Source organism: Echinops telfairi, unplaced genomic scaffold (assembly GCF_000313985.2).
Source record: "Echinops telfairi isolate 266 unplaced genomic scaffold, ASM31398v2 ScPeMD7_18;HRSCAF=68, whole genome shotgun sequence".
Classification (NCBI taxonomy): Eukaryota; Metazoa; Chordata; class Mammalia; order Afrosoricida; family Tenrecidae; genus Echinops; species Echinops telfairi.
In genome coordinates this window covers 65751000-65777323 of record NW_022103915.1, presented here as the reverse complement: position 1 = coordinate 65777323, position 26324 = coordinate 65751000, and positions in this window count along the sequence as shown.

Here is a 26324-nt window from a genome sequence, read left to right as displayed (position 1 = left end):
ACAAATCTCTCTTTTGATATGGTAATTAGTAATATTGAAAGAAATGCATATGATTTACTTTACTGTTATTAAAATTATACACCTAATCTATGTTCATTAACATCTTATGTCCTTTTGAAATTAAAAATACTTCAAATGTAATTACAATCTGATTACAACCATACTAGGAAGATGTTTGTGTTTTATTGATTTTTCTAAAACATTAGACTATGTGGATCATAAAAAAAATTATGGATAACCTTGAGAAGAGTGGGAATTCCAGAAAACTTCATTGTGATCATGCAAAACATGCATGTGAATCAAGAGGCAATTGTTCAAATAGAACAAGTGAATCCTGGATGGTTTAAAATCAGAAAGGATGTTCAACAGGGGTGTATCCTCACAATATTGTTCAATCTGTATACTGAGAAAATAACCAGAGAAGCTGATTTATATGAAAATTATATGTTTATTAACAACATGTGAGATGCAAGTGATACAACTTACTAGATGGAATTTAGGAGGATTTGAAGCACTTGCTGATGAAGATCAAGGATTACAGCCTTCAGTCTAGATTACAACTCAATATAAAGAAGACCAAAACCCTCACAACCAAGCAACAGTTTAACACTATGATAAAGGGAGAAAGGTTTGAAATTGTCAAGGGCTTTTTCTAGGCTGAGTCCACAATCAGTGCTCATAGGAGCAGTAGTCAAAATATCAAAAGGTTAGGTGCGTTGGGTGAATCTGCTGTATAAGATTCCCTTAAAGTACTGATCGCAATGATAGTACTTTGAGAGCAAGGCGTGCTTAATCCAAGCATTAGTATTATGAATTGCCTCATATGCAGGTGAAACTTTGATGTTGAGACAGAAGACCAAAGAAGAATTGATGCATTTGAATCGTGCTGGAGAAGAATATTGGAAATACTAAAGACTTGCTAAAAGGACAAAGGAATCTGTCTTTCAAGAGGTACCGACAGTACTTTTCAGAGGTAAGAGTGGAAAGACTTGGTTTTATATATTTTGAACTTGTTAAGATGTTAGGAGCGACCAATTCCTGGAGAAGGACATTATGCTTGGTAAAGTCGAGGTGAAGTTCAGAAGAGGAAGACCTTCGGGGAGATGGATGGACACCCTGGCGATAAACAATGGGCTCACGCATAGGAACAACTGTGAGGATGGCATAGGTCCAGGCACTCGCTTATTCTGCTGTGTCTGAGGTGGACCATTTGGTGGGAACCAACTCAATGGCGCCTAATAACAACAACATACTCTTTTTTTTCCCCAACAAAACCTTTTAAATTAGTGTTCTTCCTTTACTATGTTGTCAGAAAAGTGTCTACAACTTAATATTTCTCAAACTATGAGAGACAGAAAAATTTTAAATGTTTAAAACTAAACCTAAGAGGCCTGGTAGGGATTCAGCAAGGGCAATGTAACCAAGAGAAATTACTGAAACCCAAATGAAGGCTGAGCATGAGGGGGACAAGAGGAAATTAAGAGGAAATAGAAGAAAGAACTAGGAGACAAAGGGTATTTATAGAGGTCTAAATACATGCATGTGCATATGTAAATATATTTTATAGGATGGTGGGGAAATATATCTATGTGCATATATTTATAGGTTTAGTATTAAGGAAGCAGATGGAAATTGGACCTCCACTCAAGTACTCCTTCAATGCAAGAACACTTTGTTCAAATAAATTGGCATTCCATGATGCATACCTTCCCGACAAGATTGCTGAAGACAAATGTGTGCATAAGCAAATGTGGTGAAGAAAGCTGATGGTGCCCAGCTATCAAAAGATATAGCATGTGGGGTCTTAAAAGCTTGAAGATAAACAAGTGGCCACCTATCTCAGAAGCAACAAAGCCCACATGGAAGAAGCACACCAGCCTGTGTGACCACGAGATGTCAAAGGGATCAGGTATCAGGCATCAAAGAACAAAAAATCATATCACTGTAATTGAGGGTGAATGCAGAGTGGAGACCCAAAGCTCTTCTGTAGGCAACTGGACACCCCCTTACTGAAGGGTTGCGGAGAGGAAACAAGCCAGTCAGGGTGCAGGGTAGCAACGATGAAATATACAACTTTCCTCTAGTTCTTAAATGCTTCCTCCCCCCACTATCATGATCCCAATTCTGCCTTACAAATCTGGCTAGACCAGAGGATGTACATTGGTACAAATAGGAACTGGAAACACAGGGAATTTAGGACAGATGACCCCTTCAGTACAAACGGTGAAAGTGGTAATACCTGGAGGGTGGAGGAAGGTGGGGTAGAAAGGGGGGACTGATTACAAGGATCTACATATAACCTCCTCCCTGGGGAATGGACAACAGAAAATTGAGTGAAGGGAGACTTCGGACAGTGTGGGATATGAGAAAATAATAATAATTTATGAATTATGAAGGGTTCATGAGGGAGAGGATAGCAGGGAGGGAGGGGGAAAATGAGCTGATATTAAGGGCTCAAGCAGAAAGCAAATGTTTTGAAAATGATGGTGACAAAAAATGTACAAATGTGCTTGACACAATGAATGTATATATGGATTGTGATAAGAATTGTACAAGCCCCCAATAAAATGATTTTTTTTAAAAGCTAAACCTCTAGCTAGCAAATTGATTCTTAGTTATAAAGATCCTATAGGATGGGGTATAATTGTCCCTTAGGGTTTCCAAGGTTACCTGATACAACTTTCTTCATTAAATTCCTGGTGGGCCCCTACTGCTGGTGTCACCCTTCTGTTCACAGTATAGTGATTAACCATTGTGCTACCAGGAGCACGTTATGAACTGTTTAGAGAGATTAAATTTCTAAATAAGTCTATGTGGAATTTGAACCTAAGTACCTTTGACTAAATAAAATAAGCTCAATAGTATTACAGTATTATGGATGACTGACTGGTTTAATGGCTTCAATGATATGGTTCATTTGTTTTCTTGAGTTTTGCAGTCATACAATATCATTTGTTAATACAGTTTCACCAATATTTATTTCACAACAATCTGTACTGGTCATTGACATAGGTCTGGATGTATCGAGTAGAGCAAGATATGATACTTAACCTTCACACAGCTAATAGCTTTCCCTCCTGGGACTCTCATTTTACAAGTGCATGGTCATTAATGTTGGAGATACTGTCCTATTTCTAAGTGTTACTTTCCCTGTTTGCTTTATTGTGATTAAATTGTACCCCTTTGCTGTCAGCTTACATCTATTCTGTAATATAGAAGTTATAACCATATCAATAGAAGATAAAACATTAAAAATGTTAAGTATGCTCATATATATACATATTGTGTTACTACACAAATGGAATAGTAAAAGATATTACCTTACATTAATTTTAGAGATTTCTTTAAATGATTAATCATGACCTTAATTAATGCTTTTATTGATAAGCTGGCTACTGCTTGATAGCCACTGTGCTAGACAAGTCAACTCACAGTTGCTGATTTTCTTTAAAATCATATCAAAGAAGAAAATACATAATTTAGGAAATGAAGTAGTGCAGGGATACTTATTTGCCCTAGGGTGGAGTCAGTTTGCCTTAAACAAATATTTCATACAAGACTGGAAAGTCTTATCTTGGTAAAACCATATGCATTGAGCAGCTTTCATTTGCCTTAAATGTATTATTTGATACAGCATAAATTAGTTTAGAACTCTTTTGAAGTGATGTGGATGTGGTTTTGCAGTAACGTTATTTTCTGCACAAGGTTGTCCTATATTTTGTCTTTTATCATCTAAAAAGGCAGTTTCTGAAAATACATGAAGAAACACTATTCACTTGTCTATATTTCCATGATTGGCATCAGCACATACATATTTACCACAGCACATATCTGATATATATTGCATAAAGAATTTCAAACACCAGAACCTATGGCCAGGCTTTTTCAGTCCTTACTAATCTTACAAAATGTCTCGGACTTCACTCTATGGCCAATCTTCCCACTTACACTGTCATTTTATGACCTCTTACTCAAGGATTTATTTTACACAAGAATTGTCTTTGACTCATAAAATAGTCAAGTTCTTCCTCTCTCCTAATACAGTCCCTCTGAAATACAACTAGAAGTTAGGTGTTTTGAAGTATTTTTTAAAAATACAATTCTGTTGAAATAGTTAAAATCTAATGTATGAAATACAGTGTATTTAGTGGTAGATTAGAAAATAAAATATAACAATTCTACGGACTCCTAGAATTTCTTTTTTCAATAATGTGAACATCTTGAATGGCATTTGGAAGAAAACATGTAAATTTCATCACTCTTTCAATGACAAATATTTTCTTCAATGGGATCCAATTTACCTCTCAATGTTTTGATTCTAGATACATGCTGTGTTGGACATGGTTCTCTAGAGAAACAAAACCAGGGCGCTTATAATTTGATAGATAGATAGATAGACAGACAGACAGACAGACAGACAGACAGACAGACACAATGAAATAAACCGCTAATTAGTCCAGAGAGCAGTATAGAGGGCTCAGTTTAACTCACTTCCATGAGATAGTTAATATATTGGCAGTCCTTCAACTCATGAGGACTGTTGGGTAGAAGTCAAGGAAGCAGATACTGAGTCTTCTGTAGGGCAATATAGGCAGTCCGGCCATAGGTAGCAAACAGCAGGGCAAGTCACCAACAATCAGCCAAATGACAGGGTCCAACATTGCTCAATCGATGTACACACGAGCAGTGTGGTGAAGCAGGTCTCGAAGGAACCTCAAACTATAGCAACACTGTCCATGGGTTGAGTTTATCACAGGTAGTGTATCTCACAAGTTGAGGCAGAGAACTAGCTAAGGCAGCCACACACTGGTCTGATCATCAGAGCAAGAGATGGACAGGTTCGGTGAGCTTCGCCATTTATCTTTTTGCCCTTCAATTAAACTGCAGCCTTATTAATCCCACATGTCTATTGGCCAGGTTGGCACAATAAACCTACCTATCACATATGTATAGACATAATATATTTCTGTGGCAATGCTGCTTTCAAAGATATCTACTGTACAATTTTTCTGACAAGTAAACATAACATGTATGTCATTAGCACCAAACATATACAAAAGCCGATTGAAATGGCAAAAAATAAGCTCAAGTTTAGCACGTGTATAAGTAATGTAAACTATATCATAGCATAGATAAGCATGTCACTTTGAACTGGTAGGTAGTGAGCTATGAAAAAATATGGTTTGGAAGATTTCTAGAGAAAAGGTTAGAAAGGATCTCAAAACAAAACAAAAATTAAATGTCACTATCATCAAATAGATTATGACTCATAGCAACCCTATAGGAAAGACTAGACTCTCTTTTGGGCTTCTATGATGGCAAATCTTTAGAGGAGCAGCATGTATTGGTTTCCTAGAAGCTACTAGTGGGCTCAAACTGCTTCCCTTGGTTAGTAGTTCAACATGCAACCCACAATACCAGCAGTGTTCCTTGATAGAAAGAATAAGGAAGAACTATTTACAATAGTCACAATTTGAAGTTTGTCTTGTTATAGGAAAGAGAAATATTTTAATTTTCTCTATAGTTATTTGTCCATGATGAGATGTTGAATGCGGCGATAAAATGAGTGGAAGCTAAAACATGTCTGGTGAAAAGCATACACTAAAAAGCACATTGAAATCAGCAAAAATCCATGAGCAGAAAGATTATGAGGTACATTTTAAAGTCGAAAGACTGAAGACTAAAACAATACAAAATAAAATAATTATACAGAAATGGAAATAATAACATTCAACGGGTTAAATTCAAGCAATTTTAAAGTTGTAAATGTCAAGATTTCAGGGCAACTGAGCACAGATGGCTGCCATTGTGACCTGAAAATTAGGGATGTAATTCATTTTTGGTCAGCAAGAATTCATAAAAGGAGCATTGTTGTACGTATGATCGAATTTCTTTCAGGAACAGCAATACAAAATTGACAGAAGGTGGCTCTTGATATAATTCCCTGACCTTTTAAAAGGCTTTTGTTACTTGGCTTACAAAGGACTTGGCTATAATGGAAGAAAGTACAGCATTGAAGACAAGCCACTTGAATGTATGAAAAGATGCTTTTACTATAAAAAGAAAATGGTACTAATTGAAATGATCTAGAAGTGAATAGAGTATTTGGGGACTTAAAATAATCTAGACTCTAATTATTTTTCCTTATTAACTTGAACAATAATTTAAGTGAAGTATCACATAAGAAAGGTAGGACGTGGATATTTTCATAAGCTATACGCATTGAAGTACATGAAATGTAGTCATTCATCAATTGATATTAATGCTATCTATATTAACTGAGAAAGGATTGCTACCGAGACAACATATGTTAACCCACATATGAGAAATGCACATTTTATTTTCATGAGCACAGTCTCTTCCTCTATACTATCTTTTGTTAGAAGCATGGATAAAAAAAAGAATGAGATATCAGATGTGTGAGTTGATTAGACTGCCTCAACAAAATACCACAAAAGAGGTGGCTTTAACCAATGGAATTGTATTGTTTCACAGTATTGTGTGCTGGACGCTCTATCGGAGAGAAGTCTAAATCAGAATGTCGGCCATATTCATGGCATGTCCTTTGCTCTGTCATTTTGCTCCTCTTTGCGAGCACACAGATGGAATCTACAGTGGTATGATTTCATACGAATTTATGGTTAATATATTCAAAGACTGTATCTCTAAACATGTGCACACTCAAAAACTTAGGGATTAGGAACTATACATATAATGGGGGAATACAATTCCAGAGTACATTTCAGGTCAAATAATCAAATGTATAGGGATATAGTGGGTAAGCATTTATTTTTCATATGTATTAGGAAGGAAGAGTTCACATAACATTTTATTTCAACCACAATTTTGCCTTAGCCCTGTTCTTCTTTCTATAGAAATTTGTCTAGACTACATTTTAATGCATTTTTCTGCTTTAACCCTTTCTTTAAAGTGCATTATTTTATGTAAATCAATATATGTACCACTCTTTTAATATTTTAATAATTTTTAAATACATGAAAGCTTCTGTTTTGAGCAAAATGATGAAGTAGATGTCCCCAAAAACCATCTGCTACAAACTTCAAGAAATACTTACTAAACAACTCTTATTATAATTTAAATACATAAATATGCTTACATAAAAACAGCAACAAATGAAAACTTCCTAACGTAGAACAAAGAGTTAGAAACCTATTCACTCCACCTGCTCAAATGTGAGAAAGTTGTTGGACTTACTGTTCTTCCAGATTGTTTGTTTTCAATTAACTGACTACATTCTAATATAATTTACATACAGAAAAATCACTTATGTGAATGGAACCGTTTAATGAAAACCGTTTCAAGATAGATTGCAAAGTTGCTCTATATTGTATTTCTCCTTCTCAACAAGCCTCTTGAAAGTATGTTCCACATTGGCCTGGACTCCAATTGAGTTTCAATGACCAATGAGTTATTGAAACAAGAGATAAAAGCCAAAGAGTGGCTAAGTTCTTTCACACAGGGGCTTACTTGCTTCCTGCTCTTGTAAATCTTAAAACTTTTATTCTGTGAGCAAAGGAAGACCAGTTTTCTAGAAGGACAGCATATCTCAGTCATTAATTTTGCCCCAGCTGCAATCTAACAAACCACACAAACGAGCGCAGCTTTGACATCCAGTTCAACCCAGGACTCGTCAGAGGTTGAATTGCTCCATACAAGAAGAACACCCATGGTGAAGAAGAGACAAAGATAGCGTAATGAGTGAGTCACTTCACAAGAAGATTGATCAATAAGTTTAACTTCTCATGTTTGGGAATTAATGTCACTGTCTTCAAACTCTTAATATTTATAAATTTGAATTTTTATTTTGCAAGGGATGGCTAATGTGAAAACAAAACCCTGTCCCTCCCTGGGATGATTTCTTAGCAGTTGCCCTTCTGTCCTTGGGTGCCCCTGGCTCTTTCTGCCCTTCTCTCCCAAGCCCTGTCCAGCGACCACTGATGTTCTCAAGATTCTGCGTACAGGTCCTTGGCGTGTTACACCTACCTTAGAGTGAGATCTAAGATGCCTGCCTCTGACCTGAGTGCAGTGCCACCGAATTTTCTGCAGAAACCTCTTGGATCAGCTTCTGACCCACCCTTGATTCAGCTAATCAATACAGTCCAAATTGGAGGTTTCAATCATGAGTGTCCTTTATTTCACATGACTGGGTCAGTTCCGTAGTAGGATGGGAAGATTGAAGTTCCTGCCGCGAATGACTTTTCTGGTACCTAGAAAGAGCTCTGGTGGCACTTTCAGGTAAATGTAACTTGCTAGATCAGCAGATCAAACCTACCCTTCACTCCACAAGGGAAAGATTTGTACCCAGAAAGCTTTACAGCCTCAGAAACTCTAGAGAGGGTTCTTATGAGTCAGAGCAGACGTGACGGCAGTGGGTCTTGTGTTGGTCGAGCAGCTGGAGACTTAGCAGCCAGTAAACCACATGCAGGTTTCAAATTGTGGGTCACTTTCAGGGAGAATATCCAATGCTTTCAGGGGTAGAAAACAGAAAAGGCCACTGAAGGAAAGATGCTTATATTGTATCACTTTTACCGCTTAAACTCCCACCATAACTACTTCAACCTCCAAGAGCTCCACAATGTCTTTGTGTATAAGGTCTATGTATTATACAGCTGGCCCTAACCACAGATCAAGAACCATTGGTACTGAAAGAGGAAGTCCAAGCTGCACCGAAAGCATTAACCAAAAACAAGCCTTCAGAAATTGGAGAACCAATTGAAATCTTCTAACAAGCTGATGAAAAACTGGAAACACTCACTCACCTATGTCAAGAAATTTGGAAAAATTTGTTGGCAAAATGACTGGAAGAGATCTATATCTGTGCCCATTACAAAGAAAGGTGACCCAATAGAATGTTGAAATTATTGACTAGTATCATTGTTTTTACATGCAACTAAAATTTTGCTGAAGATCATCCACCAATGATCACAGCAACACATTCTCAGGAAGTTGCCAGAGGTTCAGATGGGATTCAAAAGAGGTGTGGAACCAAGGATACTATTCCTGATGTCACATTGACCTTGGATAAAATCAGAGAATATCAGAAAGATGTTTATTTGTGCTTTATTGACTTTGCCAAGGCAATAGGCTATGTGTCCCATAACAAACGATGGATAGCTCAGAAAAAGTTGGAATTCCATCATATTCATTGCGCTTATGCAGAAATTACATGGTTTAGAATTGGGAAAGATGTGTCAGGGTTGTATCCTCATTATTAAATCTATATTCTGAGCAAATAGAGAAGCAGGATTATATAAAGAAGCATGCAGAATCAAAATTGGAGGAAAGCTTACTAACATGCGATGTGTGGATGACACAACCTTCTTTGCTTAAAGTGAGGAGGACATGAAGCACTTGCTGACAGTGATCAATGATTGAATCCTTCAGTATGGATTACAATTTAACATAAAAAATTAAAATCCTTACAACTGAAACTATAGGTAACATCATGATAAATGGAGAAAAGTTTGAAGTTGTCAAAGATTTTCTCTTTCCTGAATCCAAAATCATTGCTCACAGAGGCAGCAGTCAAGAGATCAAGCAACACATTGCACTGGGTAAATCTAGAGCCTAGGACTTCTTTAAAGCAAGAATGTAATATTTGTGGACTGAGGTAGATCTGGCACAAACCACGGTATCTACAAGCACCTCATACGCATGTGAATGTTGGACACTGAGTAAGGAAGACCAAAGAATCATCGATGTATTTGAATTGTACTACTGGTGAATAATATTGGAAAGTTCCATAGCTGTCTAAAAAACAAATAGGTGCCAGAAAGTGCATTCAGAATGCATCTGAGAGGCAAGGAAGCCTTGTCTCATTATGTTAGAAACATGGTCAGGATACCAGTCCCTGGAGAAGGGTATCAGGCTTGGTGTAGTAGAGAGGCAATGAAAAGAGGAAGGCCTTCCACAGGATGGAATGACACAGTGTGCAGAGCAATGGGCTCAAACATCGGAATAAATAGGGGAGTGGTGCAGGTCTGGGCAGTGCTTCATTCTGTTGCACATAGTGTCTCTGTGGTTCATAGTGTCTCTAAGACTAAGGACGGACTGGATGGCCTAACAATGACAACAACCACAGAATCATGAGCAACAATAAATCACATATTCAATTCTTGTTATCCTAATTGCCTAGATACAGATACAGTTCTGATTTTTCTGCCTTGGATTAAATTTCTAGTTCTTGAATTTCATTTAAACTAAATCTCATTATGTTATTTTCTTGTGTATGGTCATTTTACTTAATATAATATTTTTATGCTAATTTGTTATTTTTCTAGTCAATACTATGTTTTTATAGTTGATTATTATTCAAATGTGAGGCTATATTACAATATATTTGTCTGCTTTTTCTTTGTAGTTTTTCAAGTTTTATCTGTTTTAAATGAAGCTTCTATCAATGTTTTTGTAACAGTACTTTTGTTCTTATAGTCTTTTATTTCACCTGAGCAAATTTTTAGATGTAGACATGCCAAGTATTATAGCCAAGATGCATATAAACTTAAAAGAAGCTTGTCAAATTGTACTATTTTGCATTACTACTAAAGTATTATTTTGCATTACTACTAGTAATGTATGGGATCTCCAGTTACTCCACCTTCTTTATATTTGGTATTGTCATGTATTTGGTATTGTTACATGTTAAAAAAACAACAACCAAAAAAACCTGTGTTCTACATTCCAGTATTATTTTATTGCCCTACCTATTCTTCATTTATTGATAGGCTTAGTCCTTCCCTGCTACCTTTTGGGAGTCAGGGTGGAATAGAGCTGGGGCCAAATCTTACGATTTCACTTCCTCTTTGGCTCTTAGGATGGCCCATCTTCAGGTCGCTGACTACCTGTGCTTTGGCTGCAGCTCTCTGTGGTCACCCACTATTATTTGGTAACATTACATCCCTACCAGCACCACTTGACACCCTCTGGCAGCTTGGGATGGCATAAGCCACTGGCCACTCTTGGGTGATAAAGTACACTGACACTACTATGAAACACAAGCTTCCTTCTATGCACACATAGGGTGCATAGTCAGGGAACTTGTCAGGGACATTGCATTTGTTATAGCCAAATACATGACAGTAATGCACAAAAGGGAGTTGTAAAGTGAGGAGTTTGTATATTTTGATTTGTATTTGCCTGCAACTCATGATGCCCAGTTTTTCTCACTTAACGAATTGGTTACTTAGATACTCTTGAATGTTCAAGACTTTGCCTATTTTAAATTTGCTTTTGTTTTTTGTTGGTAAGAAGTTTTAAAATATATATTTAAGATAAAATTCACTTTCAAATATATGTGTGCTACATACTTTATTGCAGTATCTTGTCTTTTTTACTACGTCAGCTGATGACGTTCTCGTGGAGCCCATATTTTGAGCTTCACTCCTGGTTGAGTGTGACAAATTGTGTATTCCACAGACGGCTGTAGCAGTCTCCCATCCCTCATGTTCTTATGCACAGTCATTTTGCTGCCACCTCCTCAAAGGGTAGACTTTTCTTTTATATTCTCGCGATTCCTATTATCTTGATTACTTTCACCAAGTTGATTTTCTTAGATTAATAGAACTGGCAGTTTTTAAGAATGTATTAGATATAGGTTAAGTATATTTGATGAGAAGAATTCACAGATAATATTGTATATTTTACAGTATACAATATTGTGGACATATATATTTTCTGCCCTAAATATAGAACTCTTTGTTAATTTGGTAAAGTGATGCTTGCTCAACCTCATCAATGATGTGGTACTTGTAAAATATATTAACAAATAATATGCATGTATGAAAATAACTGAAGTGAAAAATAATGGAACACAGATATTAACAGGAATGTGGAGAAAGAAGATATCATATAGTACAGCTATGCATATACCTTGGTTAAAACTTTGAGAAAAAAATTGGTGTCATTTAATAAAGTGAAGTAAACTTCTAAATGTTGATTCAGCAACTCCATTCCCAAATGAAATGAATACACTTGAGCTTTAAAACAACATCATTTATAGAGTGGTCTTTAGACTATTATCAGTCTCCACACTCTTTGCTGCTGCCAATTTAAACAGGAATTCAGTAAATACTAAGTATAAGGCTGTTCATAACAACATTGTTCATAACCTGATCTGGAAATAAATTAGATATGCATCAATAATGACATTTGGGAAATACATTGTGATATGTTCATGTCATGAGGTGTTACGGATGTTTCCTGCATAACCATATGTCATGCGAGAACTCTGAATACAAAGCTATATTGACACATTGCACAACCATATGCTTAAAAAAGGAAGAAAGTCACAAATTAATGTATAGTCTATGCATTTTTAAATTAGCATTAAAACATTTTAATTCCACATAAGGAATATATGTCAACTTTGATTTAAGGAGGAAGGAGGCATGGGTGGAAGGTATCGCTTTTGCTGGTGCATTCAAGTTGGTCGCAAAGAACGTACAAAGGAAGGAAACACTGTCAAGGCCTGCTCCATCCTCACAGCCGGTAAGCCGATCACTGTAGCCATTGCTTCAGTCCGGCTGGCTGAGAGTCTCCCTCTTTTTATGCTGTCCCTCTGCTAAGGCGAGGCATGAGGTCCTTCCCCCGGAACTGAACCCTCCTGATGACATGCCCAAATGACATGAGACAGTCTCACCATCCTTGCTTTTAAGGAGCATTCTTGATGTACTTCATCCAACCTAAGTTTGCTCTTTCTTCTGGTGGTCTACAGTTTATTCAATATTTTTTATTTTATTTTGTGGATAGTACTATGTTGAGATTTGTTTTTCTTGCTGAGCCTTATACAAATGATGTGTGAAAAATATTTAAGGAAGCTCCAATTATTTGCTTATGGGGATAGAAAAGTTGGCAACCTCTGACCTAAGTTGTAAAGAATTTCATAGCTAGACAAAGTTTCTCTATAAACTCGCCTTTGCCCTCTCTCTTTCCCTAGTGAATTTCCCTTCACTTTCAGGCTTCCATGCCCTAGAGGGTTGCTATGAGATGGAATCCACTCCTTGGAAGTGAATGAGTTCTGTAAAATAATAATTTAGATATTAAAGTTGTTATCATATAAAGAATCACATGTCAAAATGGATGATGAACGTAAAAATGGTTAATAAGAAAGCATTTAGATCATTGAGGGTCTTTATTACTTTAGCTTTTCTTCACTTGAATTGATGGTTTCTTACCTAATAGGGCATGAAATCCAAAATTACATAACGAATCATCTTTGAGAAAAATGTTAGGAAAGGCATATTACTTTGGAAACAGTTATTTGAAGCATTTTTTTTCAAAATTAAAAGAATTAAATAAAAATAAAATCAAATGAAACAAAGTAAACCATTACTAACTTTTGTACTTTGTATGTGTAAACTGCAAGAGTTACCCAAAATATTATTACCATGCTCACTTCCAAAATTTCTATTAGCATATATGTAAAGGAATATGGAAATCTTTGTTGGAGGCAAGACTTGCTTGTTGGCAGATCCGTACATTTTACTTTGTTTATAAAGGTAATGACGGAAAGGTAAATGAGCATATGAGGAAGGAACAGTGGGAGATGAGATGGTGATACACAGGATTTCATGTTGTGGGCCAGAGCTAATGTTACAAGCAGAATACCTTTTTGACATGTGATTTGTATCATTACATTCAGGAATAATGTTTGTAGTTATAAAATTTCAATCAATTGAAAATGAAGTGTGAGAAATAATGAGAACTGCATATTACGTAAAGAGCAGGCAGCATTAGATCTGATGGAGATAGTAAAAGATATCTGAAGTTCCTAATTAAAAGTGTTTTAAAATTTTGGAGAAAATTATAGTATAACTATGCTAAAAACTTAAGCTTGAAGTTTTAATATGAGTGCAATAAGATTTCTGTTCCAATGACATGATTGAGAGGCCTCAGAGGCAAACTGGAAGTGGTATATTGAGTAAATCAACTGGAATTGTAGGTCAGTCAGAGTATAAAAACATAGCATACACGCGTAGGTGAAGATGGTAAAGGATCAGGCATTGTTTCCTTCTGCTGTGTAATAACTCAATATGGGTGAGAGGCCAGTTGATGGCACCTAAAGACAGCATGAATATGTAAGTAGTCCCTTATTTGAGACTGAGTTCTAGGCAATTGACTCCATTGCTGGTCACCTCTGACATAAGTTAAATGCCTCTTCGTTTTCATTGTTGTCGCTGTTGTTTGGTGCCTTTGAATTGGTTCCCACATGTAGTGACTGTGTAGAACAGAAGAAAACACCTCTGCGTCCTGCACCACCCTCACAATTGTCATTGTGTGTAAGCACATTATTGCTGCTCTTTGTCAATCCTTCTTGTCCCAGGCCTTCCTAGTTTCCTCTGCCACTCCATTGTAGCAAGCCTAATGTCCTTCTCCAGGGACTATCTTCTGATACAGAGGTTCTCAACCTGTGGGTCACAACCCCTTTGGGGTTCGAACGACCCTTTCACTGGGTTAGCCCGATTCATAACAGTAGCAAAATGACAGTTATGAAGTAGCAACGAACATAATTTTATGGTTTGGGGCTCCCCACCACATGAGGAACTGTATGAAAGGGTCGCGGCATTAGGAAGGTTGAGAACCACTGTTCTGATAACATATCCAAAGTACATGCCATGAAGTCTTGCTAGCCTTGCCTCGAAGAGCATTCTGACTGTACTTTTTCCAAGACAAATCGATGTGTTTTAAAGTCAGTCCGTGGCACTTTCAATAATCTCTGTCAACACTATTGTTCAAATACATCAACTTTTCTTCATTCTTCTTTATTCAATATTCAACATTCACATGCACTTGAGGCAACTGAAAATACTGTAGCTGGTTCAAATGCACCTTACTCCTCAAAGTAACACCTGGCGTTTCAACACTTTCTGGAGTTCTTGTGCAGCTCACTTACCTAATGCAATGTGTCCTTTGCTGCTTCCATGAGCATTGATTGTGGTCCCAGCATGATGCAATCCTTGACAACTTCAAACTTTTCTCCATTTATCATGATGTTACCTATTGGTCCAGTCGTGAGGATTTTTTCTTTCTTTACATTAAGTTGTAATCCATACAGAAGGCTGCAATCCTTGATTTTCATCAGCAAATGCTTCAGATCCTCCTCAGTTTTAGCAAACCATGTTATGTCATATCCATATTATCGGTTGTTAATAAGCGTTCCTCCAATCCTGATGCACAAGTAAATGTCTCTTAGTAATTCTCCATTTTAAACTGCGATCCGTATAACATCAGCAATGATATTCCTTGTTCCCTGTCTTCTTCTGGATCTAGCCTGAATATCTGGCAGCTTCCTGTCAAGGTACTGCTACAACCATTGTTGAATGAGCTTCACCAAAAACTTACTTACATGTAATATCAATAATATTGTTCTATAATTTAAGCATTCTGTTGGGTAACCTTTCTTTGGAATGGGTACAAATATCAAGTTTATCTAATCAATTTATTGAAATAAATGAGTGAGTGCTTCTAGTGTTTCCTCAGCTTGTTGAAATATTTCAATTAGTACTCTATCAATTCCTGAAAACTCATTTGCGGCTAATGCTTTCAGTTTAGCTTGGACTTCTTTCTTCAGTATCACCAGTACTTGCTCATAAACTAACTCTTGAAATGGTTGAATGTCGTACAGAGACTCTTGGTATTCTTTCCATTTTCTTTGGATGCTTCCTACATTACTCAGTATTTGCCCTTAAAGTCTTGCAAGATTGCACATCAAGGTTTGATTTTTTTTCTTGATTTCTATCATTTTAAAATATGTCAAATATGTTCTTCCATTTGGGTTTTCTAACTCTAGGTGTTTGTCCATTTCATTATAATATTGTAGCTTATCTTCTTGAGCTTCCCTTTAAAATGTGTTCAACCCTTTTACTTTATCATTTTGTTCATTTGCCTTAGCTACTCAATGACTATGAGTAAGTTTCATCCTCTGTTCTGACATCAACTTTGATGTTTTCTTTCCTATCTTTTAAATGACCTTTTGCTTCCTTAATGTATGATTTTGATATGATCCTACAGCTCATTGGGTTATCTGCCTTTAGGGTTAAATGCATCAAATGTGTTCTTGAAATTTTTTTTTTCAAATTTGGACTGGACATACTCAAGGCATATTTTGGCTTTTTTGGACTTGATTTTTTTATGACCAATTGATGACCTGTTCCACAGTCACCCCCTAGTCTGGGTTTATCCACTCTTATGCTTCTCCATTGTCTCTCCTACAGTTGTAGTCAATTTATTTATTTTTCTTCCATATGGAGAAGTCTACCTGTACAGTCACCATTGATGTTGAAAACAAAAATTATTTTCTATGAATAAGTCCTTGGTCTTGCAAATTCTGTCGTGTGATCTCCAGCTTCATTTCTTTCACCAAGATATTATTTTCTAAGTACTATGGCTTCTTCTTCACTTCCAACTTTTGCATTCCAATCTCCAATTATTATTCATGCATCTTGATGGTATGTTTTATCAATTTCAGACTGAAAAGGTTGGTAGAGTTTTCAACTTCAAATATCTTCACTTTGGGAGGATGGTTGTTGTATAAATTTCAACAATAGTTCTATTGATTGGATTTCTTTGTATACAGATAGACATTATTGTATGACAGACAGCATTGTAGTTTAAGATAGCTCTTGAAATGTCCTTTTTAATGATGAATACAAGGCCATTGTGTAAGACATGGACAAATCTAGAGAATCTTATGCTTAGCAAAGTTGGTCAATCTTACAAAGATAAACATTTAATATCATCATTGTTATAAAGAAAAAGAAGAAGTGTATTTATTAGACACCAATAGATAAGACTTTGATAACTGCAAAGAAGCCCAAGATAGTGGTGGAAACAAGGAGAAGAGAGGGATGGGAGGGAAAAAAAATAAATGAAGGGTTTATATTAAAAAATATATATAAATAAAAATCGCTTCATGAGAAAAACCTGCAGATTCCTTCTCCCTACATCTAAACATTAGTGTGAGTAGCTAAAAAAGAAGGTAGAGTAAAACTGATGTGGACTTGGCATTTTTAATGCTATTTTTAAAAGGTTTTCAGTGGCTAAGCTCTTAGAAGTGGACCGCCTATTACTTCTTTTGTTTTTCATCTTGAAGCACTGATGGCACCTGTCCACCGTGGGTGGTCCTGTTGATATTTGAAAGAAACACCTGTGGCAGAGCTTTCAGCAGCATAGCAACATGCAAGCCACCACAGAATGACAGCTTGACAGATGAGTGAGGTGGTGACATACATAAAATAGGAAGTCAGCTAAAAGAAGTAAAAATCAATAAATTGTAGATTCGTTCTTCATACACCCACATTCTGGTTATTAATGGATGGTTACAGTTGTTTCTTTCCATTTTATGTTATACCAAGCCAACAAATGAAAGCCTGAAGGCTTTACTACGTCCATATCTTTTGGGGGAGTCTACTTTGAAAAGTCGGTTTCCCATTGGACTGCTGTGCCTTCCAACTGGAGGGCCTCATTGTCTAATACAGTATCAAGCAATGTCTGCAGCTATTTATGATTTATCAGATTTGTTTAAATTTTTTGCAAGTAGATTGCCAGGTCTTAATTCCTCTTGACTCCATCTGGAAGCTCTGCTAAAACATCTCCAGTGGTTCTAATACTGGACCCAGGTTCAAAACAATATTCAAAGAAACTGACATACTAATAGTAAGATGCACTCAAAATGCCACAACGATGCTATCATTCTCTGAACACTGCTGTTTATCACTTTAGAAAGCCATCCCTTTAGAAACCAATGCAGACTGTCACCTTGAGACATCTGGGCAACAACAGAAAGTCCTGCACATCTTTTATGCTTCAAGCTATTTTTCTATTACAGGTATTCCATATATGTGTGCAGATTTGGTGGAATTCAGGTATTTATGCGTGGCTTTCATGAAGATAAAAATTTTAAGTTCCAAGGTTTCACTATTATTTCTGGCTCTCCCTCTGCTTCCATGCACTATGTAGACTCAAAGCTAATCCTCTAAAATCCTGAATACAGTCGATGCTCTATTTGAATTTCGGCCAATCTAGGCTTTTTGTGTTGCTTTGTGATTACATTCAGCTTCAATATAAAACCTCATAAATGTTAATCTCACCAATATACTTTCATCCTTTCATGGTTATATACCACACCAATTTCTTCTTGCTTTTATTCACTTATGGGCTGAATTATATACATATATATAAAAGCCTCACCCCAGCACCTGTGATTTTAGTGTCCCTTTAGAGAAAGAGGATCTCTGAAGATCGGATCTATTTGGTTGACATGAGGTCAGACTGGACTATGGTTGGCGCGCATCCTATGTGACAGTACTGTTTGAAAAATGATACAGGAAGGCAAGGAGAAAGAGAAAGGATACCATCTATTGATGTAGTTGCAAGACGATGGACACCTGAAACTCCCTGAAGATCGGGGTACTGAACAATTTTGCTCACAGAGTCCTCAAAGGAAATCAACTGTGCTGATAATAGTATTCGAACCTCTAGACTAGAGAATAGCAAAGCAGCGAATCTCTGTTATCATCTCCCCCCTTTCATGTGACTTTGTAAATGTAGCCATAGTGCCTCCAGATTGTTTGCTTTAGTTTTAAATCCAGAATTTATATGGATTACTTTTCTACTGCCACTAGGACTTTTGTTTGTCTGGTTTTAACAACAAATATTTCCAAATTTCAGGTTACATTTTGGGAAAGTTACAGCATGCTTATCCATCAATCAATCAATCTTTGTAGATAATGACTACCAAGCTAGACTATATATAATAAGCCAAAATCTGTCTTCTAACTGTGAACTGGGGATTAAGATTTCTCAGTAGTATCTGGATCATATTGAAAAACTGAAACTGAGCCAGAAGTTGTAGGTCATAATAAAAGATATTAAAAACAGGTTTGCTCTTATAACTCAGAGATTACTGTAAACCAAACTGAAAAAAATGTATAAAAGATCAATTTTCCTGTTTTTTTCATTTTTAAACTATCTTTGAAATTTTCCAAGAAACAATGATGGTTATTTAGCATATGGGTGATATATACTTTTTAAAGGTCAAATATGTTTACTTTTATGGAATACTAAGATATGTTGATATGAATGTTTGGAGGAGAATAAATATTGAACTACAGCATACTGTTTTTTTCAGGTTAATTACTTGGAATAATCATTGTAACAGATACATTGAAAAATAGTCATTGTGCCCATATCTGCATATGAGCAAAAGTATGATTAATGATATAATAAATGTTAACATCTCCTATATTTTACAAAATTTAAATTGATTAATTTTAGTATAAAATACATTTATTTGTAATGCACTCAATTAAATGTTTTATTTTATTATCATTGAAGCCAAAGCAGATAAAGAAAAAAGAATAGATCCAGGAATGGGTTCTAAGCTTGCACTAAATCCTAGCTCCAATTTAAGAACAATTAGTTCTTACATCCTGGCACTGCTGGATACTCACCCTCAGGAAGGCAACACAGAAGATATCTCAGTGCAACAGAAAAGTGTGGTGAAAAAGTTAGATGATACCTGGCTATCAGATAAAATAGCATCTGAGGTCTTAAAGTCCTGTTTCCAAACAAGCAGCCATCTAAGTGAGATGTCAACTAAGTCCACATGGAAGAAGCACACCAACATTCGTGACTGAAGGATTGTAAATCATATAATCCAAAGTCAAAGGAGGGATTAGTATCAGAGCCTAATTATAATATTCTGGTTTGCAGAAGGCAAACAGTGGAAGTCCAAGATACATTTGTGAGTTTTACACAGGAAATAAACCTCCAGCAATTTCCCACTGTCCTTAGTAGAGGTATGGGAATTAACCAGTTACCAAACAGAGTGCATTGAAGGGATGAATATGGGAGATCAAAATGATAAACCTGACTTGAACGGTTAAAAGCTTATCAGTTTATCCTTCCCTATAATTCATGTTGGGGCTAATTTTCAACTTTTTTTCATATTGGTGTTTATATCAGATGTATTTTGTCATTAGAATTAACCCTTTTGAACATTGGCTATTTTTTTTTTTATTCTTCGGTATATGAAACCCAGGATTGATGAGTCTATAGAGACAGCAAGTAGAGTACGGATTCCTGGGGGAGGGTGGGTCCAGGGGAGTGGATATCAGGGAGTTCAAGAAGGAAGAGCATGTTTTGATGGTGGTAGCAATCATACAATACTGCTTGATATGATAGAACTATAGAATGATATGATATATATATGTTTCCAATAAAGTTGTTTTGGAAATATATATATATTTTTTTACTTTCTTCATTTCATATGTACTTCCTACCTTTATTTAAAATTATTTTTCTTCTTTTATATTTCCCATATTTACTATCAGCCTATCTACACCCAGTATTTTTTAACAATGCACAAAATTAATTCTAACATATCAAGTTATCATTATTTTATAACAGCTAGATAACTAGGTAACTACATGGCATCTGTTTGATAATTTGTAAAACAACTTTAATATCAGATATTAGTTATAAAACTGAGTTTTAGAATATCCAATAGGATAACAAATTATTGTATTTTTGTATAAAATTTACAAAGCATAAACAATTATGAAGTAAGAAATACGCGGACTAAAAGAAAGACAGTTAATGATGCTGTTGCTGATGCTTGTTTGATCAAAAACTTAAAAAAATCTATGATTGGTGACTTATTGTAGGACTGTACCTAAGGAAAATTCTTAGATTTCTTTTTCTTCTGATAAACATCGATTGTTGATAGATTAGCTGAGGTGATGTTTACCAATTCCTGCTCTACTGTGAGAGTATTCTACTGGATTCCAAGGTATCACAAATTCACTGAAACTGCTGTACATCAGTCTGTCTTGTTCTCTTTGACCTAGGCTCATTCCTCTCCTGGCTAGATTTACTAAGGCTGACCATATCGCTTCCTCCCTTTACCTTGTTGTGTGAATTTTTACAAAAGGAACAAATTCAATGAATTTTCAGCCCAATATCCTGGCACTCTGCTATCCATTTTTATTAGTTTCTGATTACATCTAGCAACAGAGGCTTTATATTGTATTTGAAATTTCCAGCATTTTCCTATTTCACATCCTGCCTCAAACAATACCACCAACACTTCACCAGTTTTATAAAATTTAATTGAATATGCTAATCTTAAATTCTGCTTTTTCAGTGTATAGCCATTTAACTAGCTATAACATTTTCAGATCTCCAATGAGCACAGTTAGTTTTAACTGATTATTGATAATACTGTCTTCTTACTAATTGTTTAGGAGTTCTTGAGTGGTGCAAATGATTAAACACTGGACTCCTTACAAAACTGGCAGTTTGGATCCGCCCAGTGATACTAGGAAAGCAGGCCTCGTTTCTGGGTTCTGAAAGGTCATGGCCTTCATCAATACCTTATAGAGTAGTCCTACTTGGTGTATATGGCATTCCCATTAGCAAATTGACTCCAGAGTACCCAGAAACTACAACATGCTAAGTGTTTTCTAAAGCACAAAAGTACAGTAGCGTATGTGTTTAAAAAAAAGAATGTTCTGCCTAAGTAATTCCCTGTATAGTTGATGGTTATGCCTTTAATGATTAAAATAAATATTTGTAAAAATTATATACTATACATAATTCTGAACCATATTATTTTTCTACAATTTTTGTTGTTTGAAGCTGTTAAGTAGGTTACAACACATAGAGGCACATTCTTACATTATTTTTAAACATGAAGGAAAATATATTAAGGCAAGGATTAATCTGATAATTACTCTATGGATAAAAGGCTTTGGATTCAAAAAAGCATGTTATGATCTCTGGCTCTTATAATACCTAGAAGTAACCAAGTAGGCCAATTATTTAATCACCTTAAGTCTCAATTCACTTGTCATAAAATGAGAAATGAACAAAAAAAAAATCCTTCCTCATGAGGTTCATAGCATGAGTAAGTGGACTAGCTTAAATTGTTGTTTAGTAAAGGATGAACTCCTTCCTCTCCTTCACTGGTTGGAGCATACGTACCTACTCTTTTGGTGTGGGTGTTGGCCATGTGAAGTGTATTGTTGGATTTACAAATGACTGAACTTTGGGATTATTATGAGATTAGACACACTATTGAGGCAAAAACTAGCAGAATCGGTTGTGTTTGTTCTTTTGTTTTTTTCCTTGTACCACTAGTAAAATGGATTATTCTCAAAATAAAATATTTAGCTTCTTAAATTTAAGATAATCTTGGTTACAATAAAATCAAGAAAATTGAAATATTTTAAAATATTTTAAGATAGTAATATAGGCATTTGTTTATTAGCACATGAAGTAACAAGATCTATTAATGAATCTTAACTCTTATAACTTTGAAGATGTGATAAGAACACACATTGTGCTTACATATCTACAATATCTATACTGTGATATCTATTGATGTGGAAATTTTGCATGTATTAATACTACTATGGTGTTTTATATATGTGCATATATATACAATTCACTGTCATTGAGTTGATATCAACTGATTAGAGAGAAAAGTAAATAGAATTGGAAAAATATGTATACCTGAACACACACCTGTGTGCGTGTGATATTTGGATGCTTTAAGTGGAAATACAGTTTGGTGAAAATATTTTTATCCAACACAGGTCACATACTGTGTTAGGCCAGGTTGACTAGAGAAACAAATCCAGGGACATTCATATATGTGTAAGAGAGAGCTTTATAGCAAAGAGCAATTGTATATTGAAAGAGAAGTTTCCAGAATCCTCAAGAGAAGGTCACGTCCATAAAAAGGGATCATCAGGCTGTCACCTGGTTCACAGGCTAGACTCCACCCCTTTGTTCTTAATATTCTCAAATTGACACAAGATTATGTAACTATCACAGACCATTCTTGTCAACTTGACACTTTCACACAATCTTTAACTATACATAATTTTATGACAACAAAAATAGTACAATCAAATTTGTGCCTAACAGGATAAAACCAAAATGCATATAACTCAATATGTATCAGCCTCATTTAAACATAATACTCTATAAGCAAACAAAAAAATATTCAAAACTTAGCAATTGCAGTTGTGTGAACACCTACATCTTAATCTTATAATCCTATGAATATTTTCCCTCAGCTATGAAAGTTTGTAAGACAGCCACTTTATGCCTTTATCTCCCCAATGTTAGGTATCCAATTTCTATACTGCCCACTTACATCAACCCAGTGCTCTGAGGAGACAAGCATGTTGGTTGATATGAAGAATCGCCATTGCAGTTGGAACCTAGTCTGCATCCATTAGCAAAGTCAAATCAGGACAGGCATCCATAAAGTAGCAGCAATATGCACCAGTTCACAGGCTCAAAAATCTTCTCCTCATCTGGGTCATGTCCTGGTCAACTCAATGTGGGCTGCCTCACTTAGCCTCACCAGGGTCTGGCCTTGCCTTTAGACCATGGACCCTAACACAAATTCTCAATAACCCCAGCCGCCTTGGGCTAGGTCATTTGGTGATAGTTAAGGTTTATTGGCTGATGAATACATGTGGGATTAATTGAAGGGTAGTTTAATTGAAGGGCAGAGAGACAAATGGCTCAGCGAGCCTCACTTGTCTTGTCTCTTGTTCTCTGATTATCGGACGAGGGTGTGCCTGCCTTAGCTAGTTCTCTGTCTCAGCTGGCAAGGCTCACTTCCTGTGAGACATCCCTGAGGAGAACCCACATGGACCTACCCTGTTGCAGCCCAGGGTGCTGGAGCAGCTGTGTGGAGACCCCTGCCAGCACTGAGATGCTTACACGCTTACGGATTCAGCTTTCCTCCTTCATTCGGTATCATTGCATGTGTTTTGTGAGATTGAGGAGGACTTTGTAGATTGGTGTCGGCCATATGGGCTAATGTTGGACTTATGAGGTTGGATAGCACTGGGTTGGGATGCTTTCCTAAGGTACACTTACCCTTTGTGTAAAACTCTCTCATAAAATATGGGTGTCTATGAATTTTGTTTCTCTAGTCTACCCAGACTAACACAGTCATGAACTTCAGACCAGCCAATTACTCTCATCTTCTCCTCTAGTCCCTATGAGTTAGGTCCATGAGTGTCAGTGGCCAGACTCAACCCCTCTCTTTATTGTTACACTTCTCTCACTTTCACTAAACAAGTGGACCCAGGTGGTCACCTAACAAGCACTGGCATGAGATTATGTAATACCACACATACCCACTGAGGTGTAGGATTATATGCAGAAAACATAACCCAGAGTAATGATTAGAATTATATTAAAAGTAGTCATTTTTGCTGATCTATAGCTTTCATGGGATATTTGGACACCTTTTACCCTCCTACACTGAATGTCCTTAGATTTTATATACTTATAGTAACAGAATTTTCTGTTTTGTAATACATTTTTAAAAAACATGGTTTGGATGTTTGACAAAGTGAAACTAAGGTATTGAACAAAATGTCTAATAGGTCAAGTTAAGAAGATACTATATCCTTGTTATTGGGGACCAACATATCCCAAGCCTTCTCATTTTTTCTTGATAAATAATCTTTAAGTTGCTAGTAATGATACCATGTATTGCTAGAGAAAAATTCTACAAGATCAGGACAAGGTGAAAATCTTTTCATAAAAGGTTATGAAACTTATTAAATCACCAACTGCAGCAGTGCATGTTGAAAAATCATGAAATTTTCAAAATATATCATTTATATCTAACATTTGAGCTCCAGGATTATCTTACTATAACCACAATGCCATCGTGCTGTGTCATTCATAATACAACAATACCAAGGATCACATAATACAGATGTGTATGAGAGTCAAAGTCTATGCACAATACAAGTGAATTCCCTGCTAGTGTACACTTGATCACCAGTTAGTATTTTTGAACTTTTGTATTTGAGTGATTACAAATGTTGCAATCTAAATTTAGAAATGTGAGCTATTTTCATAAGTGACATTAAATATAGTATAAAACTAAAAGCACTAATGTTAAAAAGAATTTTATCTAAAGTGATTAAGATACTTGAACTACTCTTCCTCAAAAAAGTAGGCACTTTCAACTGATTAAGATACTTGAACTACTCTTCCTCAAAAAAGTAGGCACTTTCAACAAAACATAAATATTAAACACAGTTCCAGATATTCTCAGGTAATTATTCTTTCACAATGATTTTAGATATTAATCTCTGATCATTTAAGTGTATTAGAATACAGTTTTTCATAATATTATAAAGCATATAAATGACATTAAGTGCCATATTAATGTATTCATAAATGTCTATTTTACATATACATGACTTATGTGTATAAATAGAATATTTACAACTGTGTGTACAACTGATATATATATATATAGATGTTTATGTGTGTGTATACAGATACAGGTATATAATTTACTTGTCAAATTATGGTTATGGGAAACTTTTTTTATTATTCTCACCTTGTTTTTAATCTTCATTGGCTGACTTGAATGTTGAATCTTGTACTATAATGTTATTTTCTAAATATATATAGGTGCTATGAAGGCTTAAGTTGTATATAACTCAAATATCATACAGCTTGCAAAATAGTCATACATGCAATAAATATTTACTTTTGACACTGTGCTCAAGGGAAATCTCAGTGAGGAGTAACGCTTGAATTTAAATGTGACAACTTGGTAGTGAGACCAAATGATATACAAGCCACAGAATGTTTGTTGATTTTTAATTTGACAGATAATGTGTTCACTCAGTTCAAATATTCGAGATCATTTCATCTTTAAAAAGTTCTTTAACTCCTTTCCATGCCAATTTCTCTATATATGAGTGGATGTTTTTATTATCATATGATCGAAAGGTTCTAAAGCTAATACCTATAATTGAAGATATTCAGTAAATATTCCTGTAATTAAAGTAATTGTGATAAGTCAAAAGTGTTTTATATATGTTTTTAAAATATAACAGACTATGAGAACAAGTATATACTCACACTCAAAAATCGCACGACCATGGAGCCAACTCTGAATCATAGTTCCCCACAGCAGCAAAAGTGCCAGGATCACTGTGAGAGCCTAGACACTATAGAGAAATCCACAGATAATTGAATTATGCTGGAGATCAAGCAAATCTTGTTTATATGGATAAAATAAAATTAAGAGGTAGCTAAGAAAACTTATCAAGGCAGGCAATTTGAAGTTAAAGAAAAGAAGAAGTAAGGAGAGAATATGGCAACCAGAGGAGGCATAGAAGGTATTGAACAGATGAGTCAAGGAGAGGATATAAGGGAAATAAAAGGAAACATAAAGTATCAAATCATGGAGCATATTTACCTAGGATATTTTATATAGATCTATAACTGATGAAAAGTCATGGTCC